This window comes from Chinchilla lanigera, unplaced genomic scaffold (genome assembly GCF_000276665.1).
Source record: "Chinchilla lanigera isolate Chin_1 unplaced genomic scaffold, ChiLan1.0 scaffold00036, whole genome shotgun sequence".
Classification (NCBI taxonomy): domain Eukaryota; kingdom Metazoa; phylum Chordata; class Mammalia; order Rodentia; family Chinchillidae; genus Chinchilla; species Chinchilla lanigera.
In genome coordinates this window covers 13,462,182-13,481,091 of record NW_004955437.1, presented here as the reverse complement: position 1 = coordinate 13,481,091, position 18,910 = coordinate 13,462,182, and the positions used below count along the sequence as shown (strand labels likewise).

The 18,910-nt window shown below is 57.5% G+C and overlaps 1 protein-coding gene across 2 annotated transcripts in view; it reads left to right on the top strand.

Annotated features, from left to right (window-relative positions):
- Zmiz1 (zinc finger, MIZ-type containing 1) overlaps positions 1–18,910 on the top strand; it is a gene marked incomplete in the record, with an annotated part of 196,207 nt that overhangs the window by 53,192 nt on the left and 124,105 nt on the right. For both annotated transcript variants that reach the window (XM_005389890.2, XM_005389892.2), the window contains 1 exon segment: positions 2,388–2,482.

Genomic DNA, 18,910 nt, shown 5'->3' with positions numbered 1-18,910 from the left:
CATCACCCTGTCCAATGAGGTCTGCAGAAGTCTCCCCCAAACAAAAAAAAAAAAAAAATGTAGACCCTTTACTCCCTGTAAACTGGAACACAATTTGCTTGGTTGTGGTGCTCCTGTGGCTGGCTCTGTCTGTCCACCTTTTTGGCCCCAGCAGCAGGAAGGTGGCCCCAGCCCAGGGTCAGAATGACCTAACATCTCAGCCCAGGAGAGCCTTGCTCAATGCAGCTGGCCTCCTGCTCCCCCACACTGCAGGAGCCCAAGAGATGGGGTACAGGGAGAGTGGGACTTGGGGAAGGTCTCCTGAAACCCCAGTGTCCACACTGAGTCCCCTGCACACCAGCTGGGACCTGCCCCAGGCTTGGCACCTGCCCTGGTGGGTGGCCTGGGGGGCATTTGGGGCCATGGGAAGCAGGTTGCAGATTTGGAGCAGTTGCCCTTGCGGCTGTCATGGGGGCACTGGCTGGGTGCCAAGCCCAGGGTTTGTGCAGGCTGGCTCAGGGCGTGCCCTGCCGTCTGTGAGCTCTCAGGGTCGTGGGAACCGCAAGTTTCGCACCTGGAGGGGCAAAGAGTAGGCAGGGAGGTGGCATCAGACCCCATCATTGGGGCATTTCAGAGAGAACTGTGGCAAACCCAAGGGTCATGGGGGCTAGCACTCAGCAGGAACCACCAAGAAGACAGACAGTGGCCAGGAGGCGTCCAGGGTGGGTGCCGGGGACCCTCTGTGCCTCCCCAGCAGCAGGGCCTCCCAGTTCTGGCTTTGACAGGACATTTATAACTCACAGCTGTGCGGTCCTGGGCCCAACTGACTGTGGTAAACCGATCTGGCTTCAGGAAGTCCCATCCTGAGGCCACTCCCCACCTGACCCCACACTCCCAGCCCCCTCCTCACACCACATCCTGTTCTCAGCCGGAGAGGCGGGCAGCAGGGCCAGCCAAGGAGCCCAGCTGGGGTCTTCAGCCTGCAGGCAACACAAGGAAGGATAGAAAGCAGCCGCGAGGCGCAAGGGCTGTGGCCACCAAGATCTCTAGGGTCTGTCCCCAAAGTACACACAGGGAGAGCGAGACCCAGAGAGGGTTGGCAGCTACCCCCAGAGAACACAAGATCAAGGACCAAGAGTGTAGGTTGTGGGTTTAGGGGCAGCAGAGAATCAGAGGCCCCAGAGAATGCTGGGAAGAGGTGCCATCTTGGATCCTGGTCTTTGAGTTGCTACCTCTCTTTGGGACGCTGTATCCTAGGAAGCCTTACACATATCCACCTAGGTTCTCACAGAACATTCAAGTGTGGGATAGGCCTGGTCTGGACCTGTGCAGGGAAGAGGGCAGCACACCAGGCTGTTAGCCTTTCTCCTTGGTGCTGGTTCCTCTCAGCTCACTGGCTGTCCTCCGCACTTCTCTCTCCTTGCGTCCACTGAGATGGCTCTTGCGCTATGACAAGTTTGCCAGAACTTGAGCTGGGAAACTCCAGTCATCTCTGACAAGATTCTAGAAGTAGGTAATACTAAAAAGAATGCAGATCTGAGTTACTCTGTGAGTTACCTGTCTATGAAAACGTATTAGAAGTATGTAACTAGCATATCAAACTAATTATTTCATGGCCATGATTGCTTTGGACAAGGCCAGATTTATTGGAACCTTAAAAAAAAAAAGGGAGCCAAAGTCAAGGTGAATTTTAATTGAGTCATCGTCCATCTAGGCCTCTGCTCCATCCAAGAATCACAAAGGGCACAGGAGAAGGCTTCAGGTTTGGGGACACAAAGTAACTGGTCCTAGGGCTCTTGTCTGCTTTTCTCTGTTTCTGGTCCACTGGTGTAGGCAAAACAGGAGGAACGGGGCGGGTAAAATGTCAGCCAGAGACCTGGTAAGCAATTCATAATGACGTAGGACTCCAGGCAGGGGTCAGAGAGTGGCTTTGGAAGTGGCCGCCGGGAGGACAGGCCCTGGCCAGGCAATGACTGGCCATGTAAGATAATTCCCCAAAGCCAGACATGGCACGGAGAGGTGACCAAGCCAGGGCTTTGTGTATCTTGCTAAAAATACCCGGACAGCTTCTCCCCGTCACAGTGCCTGGGGGCCACACAGGAAGGCAATGGCTTTCTGCTGTTCTCACCAAGAAGAAAAAGACAGCCGAAGTCCCAGGGCCCCAGAAGATAACAAGTTTGATGTGCACACATTTTTTTTAAATCCCACTAGGAGGAGCGGGCCTGCTCCTCCGTGTGTGGTGGGGCGGGGAGGACACAGTGGCTTTGATAAATCAGGCATCCCGAGCGCGTTGAAGGGGCCCCTAGGCCAGTGAGATAACCCAGCCTCGAGGACGGGGCTGGGAGGGAGGGGGTGGCTGCCTGCGTCCCTGCCTGCTCACCATGGCTGTCTCTCCTCCGTGTCCCCAGGAGGAAGCTGAGGGCTCTGCTGAGGGTCAGAGCAATGCTGCGAGGGCTGTGAGGAGAGTTACTGCTGCCTGTCCCCAAGCTGCTGACCTGAAAAGGTAACACTGGCCACCACCCCTCCTGAGCCCTGGGCAGGGCAAGGTTAGGAAAGGACAGGGTAGACCAGATCTGAGGACCATCATCTTTCGCCCGGCTGTCCTTGATCTTTCTGCAGGACTCCTGTAGCTCTTGTGTGCTGTCCATTCTGCTGTAAACATGCTGGGCTTCAGTTTGTCTGTCTCTAAAATGGGCACAGGTCTCAGTCCGCTCCTACCTCCCAGTCTTGAGGGGTCTGTGAATCAGGAAGGTGACTGATCTTTGAGTTAAGCCATGCTAGCAGCAGGCCCACTTAGAATGCCAAGGATATAGCCCTTGGGGATGTAGCATGGTGTGGCCCCACGTTCAGCAGGCCAAGGGGGACTTGCAAGGAGAGGATGGTCTAGGCAGACCTGGCGGAGATGTGCTCCACTGCAGATGTGGCGGTGGTCTCCTTTGTGCCATCGTCCTGGGAGTCCTGGGTAAGAGTTACAATTCGTGTGTTCATGAGCCCCAGGTACAGTAAGCTAATGGCCTGCCGGGGGCCGCACAGCAAGCCTTGGTCACACTTGGCTTTACTGTCTTGGCTATATCACCTTCTACACTTTTACTTTTACCACATCACACCAGTCTGACCCATCTTCCCCAGAGAAGTCCTACAGCTGAATTCAAATCATCATTAGTCTTTAGTGAGTGCCTGTGGTAGGACTCATCCATCAACCACCCATCATCCATCTATTCACCTACCCATGTATCTACCCAGTCTTTTCTCTGTCTGTTCATGCATCTGCACAGCCACCCTATCCATCCATCCATCCATCCATCCATCCATCCATCCATCCATCCACCCATCCACCCACTCACCTACCTACCTGTTCACCCATCCATCCATTCATCTACCTATCCATTCACCTACTCTACCACCTACCTATCCATCCATCCACATGCTTATCCATCCATCCATCTGTCCATCCATCCATCCTTCCATCCATCCATCCATCCATCCACCCATCCACTCACCCACTTACCTGTTCACCCATCAACCCATTCATCCACCTATGCATTCACCTACTCTACCACCTACCTACCCATCCATCCACCTGCTTGTCCATTGATGCATCCATCAGTGCATCCATCCATCCATCCATCCATCCACCATCCATCCACGCATCCACTTACTCACCCACCTATCTGTTCACACATCCATCCATTCATCTACCTATCCATTCACCTACTCTACCACCTACCTAACCATCCATCCACCTGCTTGTCCATCGATGCATCCATCAGTCCATCCATCCATCCATCCATCCATCCATCCATCCATCCGTCCATCCATCCATCCATCCATCCACCCACCCACTCACCCACTTACCTGTTCACTCATCCATCCATTCATCCACCTATGCATTCACCTACTCTACCACCTACCTACCCATCCATCCACCTGCTTGTCCATCAATGCCTCCATCAGTCCATCCATCCATCCATCCATCCATCCATCCATCCATCCATCCATCCACACATCTACCCACTCACCCATCTATCTACCTGTTCACACATCCATCCATTCATCTACCTATCCATTCACCTACTCTACCACTTACCTAACCATCCATCCACCTGCTTATCCATACACCTATCTGTCCACTCACCCACCTACCGGTTGACCTGTCCATCCGTTCATCCACCTACTCCACCACCTACCTATCCATCTATCCACCTGCTTGTGCATCCATCCATCCATCCATCTATCCATCCATCCATCCATCCCTTCTTCCCTGCCTCCCTCCCTCCCTCCTTCCCTCCCTCATTCCTTCCTTCCCCCCTTCCTTCCTTCCTTCCTTCCTTCCTTCCTTCCTTCCTTCTTCCTTCCTTCCTTCTTTCCCTCCTTCCTTCCTTCCTCTATCCTTCTGCCCAGTCCTGTAACCACCCATTTCCTACTTCATTCACTTATCACTCTCACAACTCTTGCACCAGGCATGACCTGCACTAAGGGCTGGGTTTTAGAGACAGAGTAGATCCAACCCTGCTCTGAGAAGACGCAGCATGCAGTGGGGTCAAAGCCCCTCCCATGGGGTGGTGCTTGGCTGTGTGGTATCTTGATTGCATAAGGGGCTGGGGATGGGCAAGGAAGGGCCATGAGCCGATTCTGTAGGCAGGCAGGCATTCAGGGAAGAATATGTGGCATACTCATTTCTTCATCTCAGGAACACCTGATGCTTGAGAGGTGTAGCAGGGATAAAACACAAAACTCTCCCTCAACATGCTTTTCTTCTCATGATGAGATATGGGCGGTAAATAACTAAGCAGAGAACCTATCATATGTCAAATAAGGCTAAATTTTTGTGGAATTTTTGGGGTTTTTTTAGTTTTTGGGTTTTTTTTTTTTTGCAGCACTGGGGATCAAACCCAGATGCTTTACCACTGAGCTATACCCGCTGTGCTTTTATACTTTTCATTTATTTTGAGATAGAGTCTTACCAAGTTGCCCAGACTAGCCTCAAACTTGTGATCCTCCTGCCTCAGCCTCCCGAGGAGTTGGAATTACAGATGTGCACTACCATGCCCATCTTAGTGCTAAGTTTTAAGAGCGAAGTTAATCCAGGGAAGGGGACAGAGCTGACCAGGTGGGATGAGGTGCTCTCTGATGGGGTGGTCAAGGAGGCCACTGACAGCATAAGGCCTGAGTGCTACCAGCCATCAGCAAGTGAGCAGGGTGGCCTTGGCGGTCAAGGACAAAGCAGAAGGCTGTGTGGCTGGTGCTCAGGAAGAGGCAGGCAGTGAGATCAGACACTGTGGGGACTTACCATGTAGGTCGCAAGCCTAGGGCATGAGGTGGCTGCCAGCTGCTGCCAGTCCAGGGGAAAGTGTGGCTGCTTGGACCAGGGGTGGCAGGGACCTGAGTCACGGCCCTCAGGAGGAGGCCACAGGGGCAGGAGCCACAGAAGGGGATTGAAGCAAGCAGCCCAGCGGGGCCGGGCACAGCAGGAGCACACTCTGCATAGGCAAACGAGGGCAGCGCTGCAGGCAGAGGGAATAGAGGGGCCTCAGTAACCTGGCCACATGTGAGAGGGCGCAGATGCCGTGGCCTAGAAGTGTCTGGCTGGGCTGTGAGTGAGCCTGAGTCCGGCCCTCCTGGCCTCCTGGCCCCAGCGGAGCCTCTTGCCCTGATTCTGTCCACCTATTTGTGTTAGTTTGTTTGAGATAAGGTCTCGTGGTATTGTTCAGACTGGCATTGCACTCACTATGTAGCTTAGGCTGGCCCTGAATTCACAGCGATCCCCTGCCTCAGCCTCCCGAGTGCTGAGATTATAGGCATGGGTCACCATACCTGCTATGTCTGTCCGCTTTTGCACTTGCTTTTGGGGAGCTCCTGCACCCTTCTGTGGCTGTGCTCGTGGGCCCTACCCCTGCATGGAGCACTTGTCTGGACGCTTTGGACTCAGCCACTGTCCAGCCAAGAAAAGCATGCACCCAAGCACTGTGCCGTCTTCTCCCTCGGGTGAATGCGCCCCAGCCTCTAGCTTTTTGCCTTGCTCTTTCCGTATCTGCCTCTTCTCTGCCTTCGTCTGTGTCTCTCAGTCGCTATCTCAGCAGTGTCCCCTCTGGGTCAGGATGGGATCTGGGACCTGACCCCTCACTTGCTCCTGGACACTCTCTCAGTTCCCGGAGCATGAGCTGTGGATTAGGGGCCCTGCCCCTCCGCCAGCAGCAGGACCCTGGGGGCACTTGCCAAGCACCCTCACTGTGCCTGCGCAGGGTGGCATGAACAGAGCGGCCACGGGGTTCCTTCCCTCTTGAGAGCTGACAGTCAAAGCTGGGGAGGTGGGACAGGCACAGCGCCAGCGACCTCCAGCGTAGCCACGAGGCTGCAGGTGCCCACCACTCTGGGCCCACCAGGGAAGTGCAAAGAAGAGCAGGTGGCCGAAGTGAATCCAGAGGGCACAGGTGCTGGAGGCGCGGCTAGGAGGAGGGGGTCATAGTCATGCATCCAGGCCAGGGGGAGCCCTGGGAGCAGAGTCCAGCCTGGCTGTAGGAACCTGCGCTGGCTGATGAGACAGCTCCAGGCTGGGAATGGGTGCGGCTAGGCGGGGACTTTGGGACCTGCTCCCTTTCGGACAGAGCAGGGGAGATGCCCTCTGGCTCTGCCTCTGGGACCAGAGGAGGCAGCAGTAGCTGATGGTGCAGGGCTTTGTTGCCTTGGTGGCTGTGGTTAATGTAATTTGCCTGCCAGGCAGAGCGGACAGGTCACCCTGGGCCTGTAGACTGGTTTTCTCTAAGCCTGTGCTCTGTTGACTCCTTCAACTGCCTTGGCAATGTGGAGTGTGGGGCGGGATATATCCCCACTAATCAGACCGGCAGACCAAGGCAAGAGAGGACAAAGCATGTGTGGTGCCACAGCCATTGTGACAAAGAGGTCCTTTCTTTTCAATGGGGGTGCCTGACTCCAAAGCCTGTGGCCTGTCCCATTACCCAGGCTCTCTTAAGACCACCCAGACACACAAACCACCTCTCCAGCATCCTCATTCTTGAAGGGGAGGAAATAGAAGCCCAGAGAAGGTAAGACAGCAGCCCAAGGCCACACAGCAAGTCAGACACAGAACCGGCACCACATTCCCATCTGTCCTGTTTGTGTCCACCCTGGCCCCTGCCCACTTTTATGGGGAGCACCCATGCCCCCTCTCCGTCCTTGGGCAGCCTCTGGCACCTGCTCAGCTGGGAGGCACGGAGCTCTTCATCAGAGAATTCCATTGTGCCTATTGTTTAAATATAGATTACTAATGAAATGCCTTTTCATGCCTTCCCAGTGAATAGTTTCCGTGTAAAGTTAATTTGCAGTGTTATGTAAATTCTGTTTAACTTCAATCAAGTTTCTAATTATGTTTTTACCGCAGTAATTCCCATTTGATTTGTCATCTCCTGTTAGGTGTTTAAAGTGTGGTGGGCGGCCCTGCTTTCTGCATCGCTCCCGGTTTTCCAAGGCCTCTGCCTCCTTCCGTGGCCTCCTGTCTGCCCCTCTGCCTTTCCTCCGCCTTCTCTCCATCCTCCACGTCTTCCTTTCCTTCTTCCTCTTACCCTCTGCTTTGCTGCCCCTCTTCCTTTGTGTCTCTCCTTTTCTCTCCGTCCCTCCCTCAGCCCTCGAATCCTTCTCCTGTATCTCCCTGGCTCTTCCTCCCTTCCTGTGTTTTCTCATTCTTCTCGCTACCCCTCGCCTTCCGCACTTTTTTTTTTGTACTGGGATTTGAACTCAGGACCTTGCGCTCGCTAGGTAGGCGCTTGTGCCACTGAGCTATATCCCCGGCCCACCTTCCGCACTCTTGCTGGGGTCCTCCAGCTCTGTCTGCTTCCTGGAGTTTGCCTCTTTCTTGAGCTCCATGCCCATTCTTCTTCCTCTTCCATCCTGGAGCCCCACAGAGCCGCCTGCCCAAGCAAGGAGCAGCTGGCAGATGAAGTGGGGCTGGCTGGGCTCCAGGCTGGGGCCCCCGGGGGTAAGCCCTGTGCACCCTGAGAATGCAGGCCTGGCTTTGGGAAGCCCAGTCCAGAGCTCTTCAAGGGCTGGGCCCAGGCCCACCTGGGGGTCAGGGGCAGAGCTCCTACATGGCAGGATTGGGTACTGGGGAAAAGCCTGCACCCCAGGGTTGGATCCTGTGGGTTGGCTTAGTTCCCACGTGCAAATGTGTTCCCGATCTGTAAAGTAGCGTGATGGAAGGGTGCCTGGGAGGACACTGTGACACTGTCTGAAGGTGGCTTCTATTCAGGAACTTGTGGGCATACCTTCATTCCTCGTTGCTTCCCAAGATGTCTGTGCAGGGGACTTCTGGGCCTGAGGCAGGACGGGCGGGAGCTGGCCACAAGCATCCGCAGAGCAGCCAGACATGTCCTCTGGGGGTACAAGGCCCTGGAGTCCCTGGCCACAGGTGTTCCCCAAGCAGAGACCAAAGGCAGAGCACACCTGCAAGGTAGGACTGGACATCCCTTACTCACCCCTTCTGCATCCCCTCCATGCCCCCAGGGCCACGTGCCATGCCAACCAGTGTGAGCCAGCTCCTAGGAGCAGCTAATCGACAGCTGGTGCCTGCCTGAGCCCCAGCTCCCCTGGCCCTGACCAGGGCTCTGGGTTCTTCCTGCTGCCTGGGTGTGGCTGGCCCAGCAGCTGCCCAGCATCTGCCCTTGGGGTGGGGAAGGCAGAAAGAAAACACCAGGCAGAGGCAGCCAGGCTGGGTGCATGCACCCCCACACCCCACTGCTTCCCCTCTAGCATGACCCCAGCATGTCCTAGAAGTGGAAAGTCAGTATTTGGAAAGGGCACTCTTTTGGGTGAAGAAAGACAACCTGTCCCTTGTCCTTCGGGGACACAGAAACCAGAGCTAGCTCCGCCCCTGCCCTGCTGGGCTGCATGTCCCCCTGTGGCGAGTAGCACTGTGTGTATGTGTGTGAACACTTGGGCGCATGCATTTGTCTCCTGGGTCAGGCAACCCTTAGCCACCATGCGGCTGCTTCCCTTCCCTGCTGGGCTCAGTAAGCACTTCACGCTGGCTGCGGTCAGGAGGCTGTGACTCAGGGCTGCACAGGTGTGGGTGCCTGGGCTGGGGGACAACCCTGCTGTGGTTCTCTGTCTTGCCTGGGTCTCTAACCTTCTCTGCTCCGTCTGCCAAGAATAGGCCTTGGGTTTGACCACAGAATGACCCCCAGGACAGAGAGAGTGGCATCCCCTTGCCAGAAAGAGCCCCAAAGGCAGCGTCATGCCCGGACAGCAGGCACTATGCACATGGCTAAGGTCTGTGGCACCCTGGAGCATGCTGTGGAGCCCTGGCCTCCGTGGTAGGAGCACAGAAGTCAGGCCTTCTGTGTGTGTCCAGCGAGCCCTGGTTAACTCAGCAGATACATGCTGAGCACCTACTCTCCAGAACCTCTGTCAAATGCACCTGTGACCTGTTCCCTTGCTGTTGGATGGGCCCGATCCACTTTCATTGCCAAAACCTTGTGACTTTGTCTTGTGGTGTCCTTGTCAGCCACCATGCAGGAAGGTGAAACCCAGCATTGGGGCGGGGCTGCACAAGGGAGGTGGCGATGCCACTGAGTCCCTCGAGGGCTGAGCAGAGGGTCCTCTTCCTCCAAGGAGGTGGCAGCCGGAGCTGGGGCTTTTGAGGCGGAAGGGTGTGGGGGCCCAGCATTCGGGCGCTGAGCACAGGACACCTGCTTCCTGCGCTGGGGAGTGGTGGTCCTGGGATCACCTTTCCTCCAGGCTCACTGTCCAGCCACAGGCCTGGTGTCCCCAGCTCTGTTCATACGCTATGCCCAGGGCTGAGGAGTACTCTCTTCCTGGCGACCATGCCCCACTTCACACCAGGCTAAAGTCTGACCTCTCTCTCGCACCCTGCCTTAGGGCTTCAACTTCCTCTTTCTGAGTCCCGCCAGCACCCTTCGTGCAGACAAGGGCCACGGGGACCTTTGCGGGGCCATCTGGACAAGCCCTCGGCACCCTGCGCTGGTAGCCATGGCTTGGTGTGAGCCAGCTGTGCCCTCACTGAGCAGACCCACCTGCTGGCCCTCAGGAGCCCCAGCCAGGAGGACCTGGTGTGGTTCACCTCCTGGGAGGTGCTTGGGACAGGTCCTGGCTCTCAGCTCTGCTCCATCTCTGAGTCCTCCCAAGGGTGGCCCAGCCCCCACCTGCAGTCCTTCCCAACCTAAGGAGAAAAGGCCACAGGCCAGCCGAGAGCCCGCCTTGCTGTGGCCTGCCTGCTTGCCGAGTCTCCTGTTGGCAGCAGGCGTGATGGAGCCAGAGGCAGCTGCTTCCTGTAGCCTGTGCCCCGGGGCCTCCAAGGGCAGGGAGGGGACTGAGGGCTGTGTTCTCTCCCTCCCCTCGCTGGTCTGACCACCAGCCTCTGCACTCTTACTGTACCCACAGCCCATTAATAGGTGCATGCCCAGCTCCTACGGCCACACAGAGTGACCTGAGTCACCCGGCCCCATGACCCTGGGAAGGTTCAGGTGTGCCGAGCTGGGGTGGGTAAAGCTTCTTCCCAGGTGGCATCATGTGGGCCGGGGCAGGGCCAAGAGGCTGTGCAGCTGGCAGGGTGGCCACATTTTCTGTTGGAGGTACCACAAGGAGGTTCTGCCTTGAGGCCTGAAATGGGTCTCACCATACCCCTCTCCTCATGCTGCTCTCAGGGTGGCGCTGCCCAGGGTGGGGAAGCCAGTGCTGGGAGGCCCTGCCAGCTCTGTCCCACTGTGAGCTCATGGAAGAGACCCATTGGCACTTTGGCCAGGGCCCCATCCTGTAGACCAAATGCTGGGAGGCCTGCGGGCCACCAAGCATGCCGGGCTTGCCTGACAGCTCTGCCTGTGGTGAGCGCTGGTTTCTGCAGAGGCCTCGAAGGTCCTCCCTCTCCCCTGGGTCGGGCGAGGCTGCTGAGACAGGAAGCCAGGCCAGCTGGAGGATGGGCCTGGGCCAGGGATGAGGCAAAATCCAGCCTGGCGCGTCCCCAGGGCCACACCACACAGGTCACCCGGCCTCTGCGAGGGCTGCCACCCCCAACAGGAAACCCTGCCCAGCGCCACCTCCGTTCCACCCTGAGCTTCCCGAGGCTGGCCCTGCTCCTGTTCCCGTGGGAGCTGGCGCCAGGAACCGTGCCCTCTTGAGAAAGGAAACCCGACCTCTGGCTGTCGTGCTGTCCTGCCTCTGACCTGCCCCGACCCTCCTGGCCCTCCTGTTGGCAGGAGCTGGGGTTCACACCCCTCCTCACCCCACACATGCTGGTGACCTGGGGCAAGGCCAGGAGGGGCTCCCGTGGGGCTTGGTCTTGTGGCCTGGAGACCTGGAATCATGGTCCAGGACTAGCCACCTGCTGCTGGTACTCTTGGGCAACTCCCTCACCCACGCTGGGCTGTGTCTGTAGGAAGAAGCAGGGAGGAGAGGTAGACACTGCCAGCTATGAGCGTCCCCTGGATGGAGACTTAGGGGCAGGATGAGTTTATACCTCAGGGCACCAGGCTCCCTCTCACATCCTGGCTGCGCTGGGAGGGCCCTGCCTTCCCCTAGCTCCTGTGGTGGGAGGTGGAGCATGGTGGCCTGGTCACTGGAAATCAAGAGGGGCCACCTTCCTTCCCGGTCATCTCCACCCCCTGGCCCACCTGTCCCTGGCAGGTGGGCCCAGCCCAGCTCAGTCATCTGCAGGGTTAGCAGCCAGGGATGTCACAGGAAGGCCAAGAAGGTCCAACCACTGAGGCGAGAGAGTCGAAGTGACTGTGACATTGACGGGGCTGAGACAGCCCAGGAGCCCCCTGCAGTTCATTAGATGTGGGAAGATCCCTGCTCCTGAGCAGCTCAAGCCCCTACCTATAGGGTGGTCGCAGCTCAGAGTGCAGTGGCCTGAATACATCACTCTGAGCCTTGCAGCACCTCTGTCACGGGGCCTTGCAGCAGTATCCTAGGGTGCTGAGTGGGGCATCAGCTGGGGTTAGGGAGTCTACAGCGGAGCCCCTGTGACCCTTCCCTTCACATCAGACCACGGGGACCTTCCAGGACTGGCGTGGGTAGCAGTGCAGAGGTCAGACAGTTGAAGCACCGTGAGGGGAAGGTGGCAGTCCAGGCACTAGTGTGACCAGAGTAATGACTTTCAGGGAGAGGAGCTGGCAGGCGAAAGCAGCACGTGCAGGGGGTGGGGCCAGAGTCAGGAGGAGTCATGTGGCCGGGAGAGTTGGCCCAGGTCAGCCTCAGTCCCCACGTTGCGCTAGGACTCTTGGGGACACATTCAGACCTGGCATTCCTGTCCACAGGCGGGTGGGTGGGACACTAGCCGGAGCACAGGCAAAGCCAGTACTGGCACCACACCCCTCGCCTCTTCCTCTGGGTGTCCCTGTGTCCCTCTCAGACTGGGTGGGGCCCCCGGCTCCTTCCTCCCTCTGTGGCTTTCTGGTCCTGGCAGGAGGGGACTGCGGAGGCCGCAGTAGGCTGAGGGGTACAAGCAAGGGTAGGGGTGCCAGCACTAGGTGGAGTCACAGGATGGTGGTAGTGAGTCAGGGTGGCCGCCTGTGTGTCATCTGGCTGTGTGCTGCACCGGCCTCCCCAGCCATCTGCTCATCTGTCTCACCCACATCTGGGCCCATGGGCTGCTCCACCGGGAGGGTGGGGCTCTGTTTTGAAGCACTCAGAAAACAGGACAGATAAGCAGGGGACTCAGCTCCAAGTCCCCAGTTTGCCTACCTCAAATGTGTGCCTTTTTCCCCAGAAAAGTGTGACTCTCCACCCCAGCTCATTTGCATCAGATCCTTGGGCAGCACCTGTGGCCAGGCTGGGAGGCTTTGGTCCAAGGCCCCCAGGAAGGCAGCACATGGGTTCTGGAGCCCAGGGCCTGTGCTAAATCCAACTCTGCCCCTTTCAACACTAGGCAGTGACTTCATGTTTCCAAGCCTCTGTTTCTATACCTGTGAAACAGAGAGGACATTACCCATTCAGAAGGATTGCTTTGGGGACTGTGTGGTCACGTTTGTAAACAGTGTCTCTTAAAACCGGCCTGTGACAGGTGTGAGTACTGTGCAGATGTCAGCAGGCTTGATCTTTGGTCCAAGGTAGGTCATGCCACACCTGCCATGGCCTTATCTTGGTCTGTTTTCTGTTGCTATAACAAAATACCTGAGACTGAATACTGCTTAAAGAATAGAAATTTATTTGGCCGTAGCTTTGGAGGCTGTGAAGTTCAAGAGCCTGGCACTGCCTGTGCTTGATGAGGGCCTCCTGCTGCATCCTCACGTGGCAGAGGGCATCACGTGGCCAGGGAGGGCAAGGTTGCCAGCACAGGTTTCTCTTCCCCTTGGAAAGCCACCAATGCCATCTTGGGGATTCCACCTTATCTAAGCCTGATCACCTCCCAAAGGCCCCACCTCCAAATGCCATCAGCATGAATTTGGGGGTCAAGTTTCCAGCACATGTTTGGGGGACACATTCCGACCATGCCACTCGTGTACCTGCAGGCCCGGTGCTGGTGCTGTGGAGACAGGAAGAGGATGCCATTCAGGGCTGGCCTCAGCCCCTGCTTTTAGGCTCCTCTAGGGCCCAGACAGTTTCTCATCCCAAGAATGAATAGGCAGGTAAAGGGGTTACTCCCGTGAGAATCCAACCAAACTGCTGGGCAGAGAGAGTCCTTGTCTTTGCCACATTCCCCATCTGGGATAAAGTACCCAACACCCACAATTTAAAGAAGGAGAGGTTTCTCTTACCTCGTGCCTTTAGTCCACAGTCTGCTCGCTCCAAAGGAGGGGTCTGGCAGGTAAAAGCTGCTCACCTCATGGTGGCGAGGAAGCGGAGAGTGAAGCGAGGAACCAGGAAGGAGATCCATCTTCCAGGCCACACCCCCAGTGACCTCCTCTTCCAACCAGACCACACTTCTCACTGCACTTAGCTATAGCACCTCATGACTCAATTACTTTTAATTACTTGTGAGCACAAGAGGTTCTGCATAGGACAGGTAGATATAAACCATAATGCCCCTCTTGTTGAAAGAACAAGGGAGACCCCAGATTTGGAAGAGGAAAAGGGGTACCTTAGGCCTTGAAGGCCTTAGCTGGGAAGCTCCCGGGGAGGCCCTCAGTGCCTCTGGGGCAGCCCCAAGACTGCTCTTAGTGGGTGCTGTTCAAACAGGGCTGAGCCCAGGCTGCCTAGGGAGGCAGGGCCACCCAGGGTGAGCAGTGCCCAGAACTGATGAGGGACACTCTTCGTAGTCCATTGCTGGCCTTATCACACCCGCCCTCCCGAAGAATCCTTTCAGCAACCTAGGAGACATTGCTCTTCCTGCTCACCACAGGGAGACATGGAGAAGTGGAGGCTTGGGAGCCCAGGGAGGGAGGAGAGACAAGGGAAGGACTTGAACTCCACCCCAGCAGATTCTGGTGGGAAGATTGGCTTCCTCAGAGTCTGAGAAGGTCAGGTGTCTTGGGGTGGGCCGAGGAAGGAAGTGTGAGGGCCCACAACTCATGCAGTCCCCTGGCTACCCCTGGAATGGGAGCTGATGACCTGTAAATAGCAAGAGTTCCTGACAGCTGGCCTCCCTGAGGACCAGGCTTGGGCTACACACTTGTCACGCAGTAAGGCCTGCTCTGTCCACACTACTCCATTAAGGAAACTGAGGCAGAGGGTGGCACAGGGACCTGGCTAAGGCCACTCGGTTTGTGAGCAGCCGAGCTGGGATTCTGTCCAGGCCTGGGTGACAGTGGAGCCCGTACTCAGAGCTGCCACCTCCCACCAGCAAGAACAGTGCTGTCCTTTGTCCGGCATTTATGCATCTGGGGCTCAGCCACTGCTTCAGACTGGCTGGGCCCACATGTGGCCAGAATCCCAGAGGGCTGCCTGATTGGGGAACGTGACAGCCAGGGCCTGGCCCCTGGCCCAGGAAAGGGTCACTGGGAACACTCTGTGCTGGGCTGCTTGTGTGTGGCCCTGGTGAGCCCGTGCCCTTCAGCCTTGTGACCTTCCTGCATGCTCTCAGGGTGTGATGTCAGCTAAGCAAGGTCCAAGGCAGGCTGGCTCGGAGGAGGCCAGTGGGCCCTGGAGAGGGGCAGTGTCTTGCGTGTGGGCCAGGCTTGGACCCTCCACTCCTTCGGCCTACCTGCAATAGCAGCGCCCACCTGAATCCACACTGGCCTTGAGCCTGTGCTGTCCCTCCTGGGCTGCAGGGTGACAAGTTTGGGCTTGGGGCTCCCCAAGGACCTTCAGGGACTTTTTTAAAGATCCTGTGCCAGAGCCCTTTTATGCTGTAGGGGTTTTGGGGTTGGGGACGTCTCAGAGAAGGGCAGACATCCCCATATGAGCTAGTCAGCATGGGCAGAGCCAGTCAGTGTGGGCAGAACCAAGAGACCAGACTTCAGTTTAGATCATCGGTGGCATTGGGAATGGTGGATCCCCCGCGGGCACCAGGGACTCTGGTTTGGCCACTCCAGGCCAGGATCCCCTCTGAGCAAGACCTTGGCCCTAGGAATGGAGGCTGTGGCTGCCGCACAGGACCTGCTGAAGTGGCAGGCAAAGAAGGAAAGACTTGGGGAGAGGGAACACCCTTCTCACTTCCTTCTCGCAGTGTGAGTGGGCCTTGTGTCACAGCCACAGACCTCGGGTCTCTTCCTCTCTCTAGTGTGCCTGCCTCTGGGTGCAAGCCCCACATCCCGCGACTGCCGCAGCTTAGGCGGGGGGTAGCAAGACGCCCATGTGTACCTTGGATCGGAGCATGGTAGTGATGCGGGATGGACGGAAGTCATCCCCTGTGGCCGGGATGGTGCTCACAGACTGAGTGAGGACTTTCCAGCCCTGGCCAGATCTCCTGCTGGAGATGGTCCTCCGGGGTGGCCTTGAAAAATGGGGAATCTGGGTGATGCTTTTACACGTGCTCCCACCCGTAGTTGCAGCACTCCTGCTCACTGAGGCTGCCCACAGCTCTGTCTCTGGCCCAGCTCTTCCCTGCTCAGCCCTCCTGCCCAAAGACTCTACAGGGCTGCTCCAGCACCCAGCTGAGCACACCCTCCGGCCCTCTGGCCCCGTGCCTGCAGCTGCTCCAAACCATCTGTCCATCTCCTGTCTTCCCTGCCTTAGAACACCTAGGAGACTGCAGGCGTTGGGGTGCTGGATTTGTTACCCGCCTCTTCTCATCCTCAAGCAGACAGTAGACATGGTCACTAGTTGCTAAAAGAAGGAGACGAAGCCCAGCATGGTGGTGCGTACCTGTCATCCCAGCATTTTGGGAAGCTTGAGGCAGGAGGATTGCAAATGCAGGTGAAGCGTGGGCAACTTCAGGGAGAACCTGCCTCATATCTAAAAATCTAAAAAAAGGACTTAGGATGAAGCTCAGTGTGACGGCCTGGGTTCAATCCCCAGTCCCAGGGCGAGGGAGGGGGTGAGTGAAGATCGCCCAGGAGTCAGTTTATAGCTACCATTTTAAGGAGACAGCCAGGTATCAGAGATATTAAGGGGTGTAGTCCTGGGAGCCCCACGGGTCCCCAACACCCTCTCTTGGAGTCCCCGATGGTGCCAGCACAGAGCACGAGGTTTGCATAGGGCGTCTCTGGCCACAGGAACTTCACACACACGGAAGCTCTGCAAGGGCCAGCGGCAGGTGCTGGTGGCTGCCTGTGACCTGGGCTCACAAGGCCTGCTCCTGCTGGAACCTGTCCGCTCCCTCAGATCCTAACCTGCCAGCCCTACACTTCCCTTGCCTGGCTTCACACCCCCAGCCCCTTGCCGTGCTTCCAGCTGGAGAGAAAAATCAGGGAACCAAGGCTCTGTGGGTCTGCAGGGCAGGGCCAGACGGCTGCTCTCAGGGGAAGTGGGGACAGCTGGTTCTGCACACCCAAGGGCACGTCGAGGCTCAGGCCGCCTTGCCTGAGTTCCCCAGACTTCAGACTGCCAGCTTGCTGTCTTTTCTCTCTCTGCCCTCCCTTCCCTCCCTCACTTCCTTCTGTCCATCCCCTCTCTCTTTTTGTGTGTGGTATTAGGGATGGAACCCAGGGTTTTCACATTGAGTTATATCCTTAGCCCTTTTTTATTTTAAGATATCTTTTCATTAAATTGCTCAGTCTAGGCTCATATTTGTGGTCCTCCTGCCTCAGCCTCCCAGAGTGGAGGAATGACAGGCATGTGCTCCTGGCAAGTGTGTCTGTTTTATCTGCTCCTTGAGGCAAGCTGTCGTCAATGCTCTTGGGGACAGGATGCAGAGGACATCCAGTCCTCCACTGAGCACTCAGACTGCCCAGCCTCAGGGCTCTACTCTGTATGTCTGGAAGGAGGACAGCAAGTTCCCTGCCCTTGTGGACCTTGTGACTGAAGAGATAACCTGGCGCCCCATTTTAACTCTGCGAGAAGGAAGGAAGCACGATGTTTTGGAAGTTTAGGGAGGGGATGGTCCCTTGTGAGATTATCACAGAAGGCAGCATGGAGGAAGTGGTCTTTTAGGTGCTGAAGTGTGGACAGGTGGACCACAGAGCCACTGAAGTTGCGGCTGGGGTCTCTCACGGTGACCTCTGGTCCCTGTGGGGCAGTCTTGTCCATAATGCGGGACCTCCTGGCTCCCTGGGGACAGGATCTGCCCAGGATGGAGTGACCCTGGGAGAGGTGCCAGGCCTGACAGGCCGGAGCAGGCCGAGTCCCTCACGCTGTCTGTCTGTGCTCAGTAGTAGGTGTCAGGAGTGCAGCCTTGCTGACAGGACCCCTGATGAGCCCAGGCGCGGATGGCATTAGCGTCGGCCTTGCCACCCTGGGGCAGCCCCATCCTAGGTGGTGCCCTGGCTTGGCTGGTGCTCTCACCCCACCCGTCTGGCTCACCCGGGGCACCTGTGGCTCCCCTCTGCAGTGAGTAGCCGGCAGCCTGGCTCCTCCCTGGTGGGTCCCAGCCAGGGCCCCAGCTCAGTGAGATCAGGGGACGCATATTCCAGGAATGCGGGGAGGCAGGCGGGGCCTGTGGATCAGGTCTGGGTAACCATCAGGGGTAAATATTTGCCTTGCTCCTGGAGCCTGCCCTGGTCACCATGGGAGGACGGGAGGACGGCCCGTCCCCTAAGGTCATGTGAGGGGACGCCTTCCCAGTGGGTCTCCAAGGGAGGAAGCCTCAGCCCCCAGGAGAGTGTGGGGAGGGCTGGGGCCAGCTCTGCAGCCTTTGGCCCCTCCGTGAAACGGGGGAGGAGCAGCTGCCTGGTCCAGTGCAGCGTGACTCAAGCCGGTTCGGGTCAGCTCGGCTGGTGCAGCCGGGAATGGGTGCTGTTCACGTGACAGTGATGGTGATCCACTCGGCTGTGTGTGACCTTGAGCTCAGAGTCCCTGTCCACTGAGCTCTCTCGCTCAGACACCTGTTTCTGCGTGCCCTGAGCACAGGGTCCATGTGTGCACGCGTGCTGGGAGGGCTCGGGTGTCCCTGCTCTGGCCAGCAGAGCACCCAGCCGGCCATGTGACCCCTCCCTGGTCTCTGATTAGCCCTGTGCCCTGGCCAAAGCACGGTGTCACTCCATCAGCCTGGAGGGAAAATTAATCCTGCTCAGAAAGGAGGCAGGCGCAGAGAGGCCAAGCGACTCCCTCAGGTCAGGTCCGAAAACAGCACAGCAAGGATTCAGCTCCCACCCTGCCCAGCCCAGTCTGTGGACCGGACCACTCCCACCCCCATTCCTCCTCAGGGTTCCCCAGAAGAGTCGCAGGGTACCAGGTGCGGTTGGAGGAACCCATCTTGGTCTTGGGACAGTCCCCATCCCCAGAGCCCTCTGCCTTGCCCCAGACCCAGGCTGGTCACTCCCCGCGAGCCCATCTTCCCTGGCGCCTCAGGGTCCTGCTGGGCAGAATGGACCTCCACCCTGCGCTGCCCTGCTCTGCCCTCCGCTGCTGGGAGCTGCAGATGTCTGCAGCTGCGCACTGCCCCTTGCCGTGTTTATCCCTGTGGACTGTGCGGGCTGAGGGCAGCCAGGGACATGCGTCTCTCTGC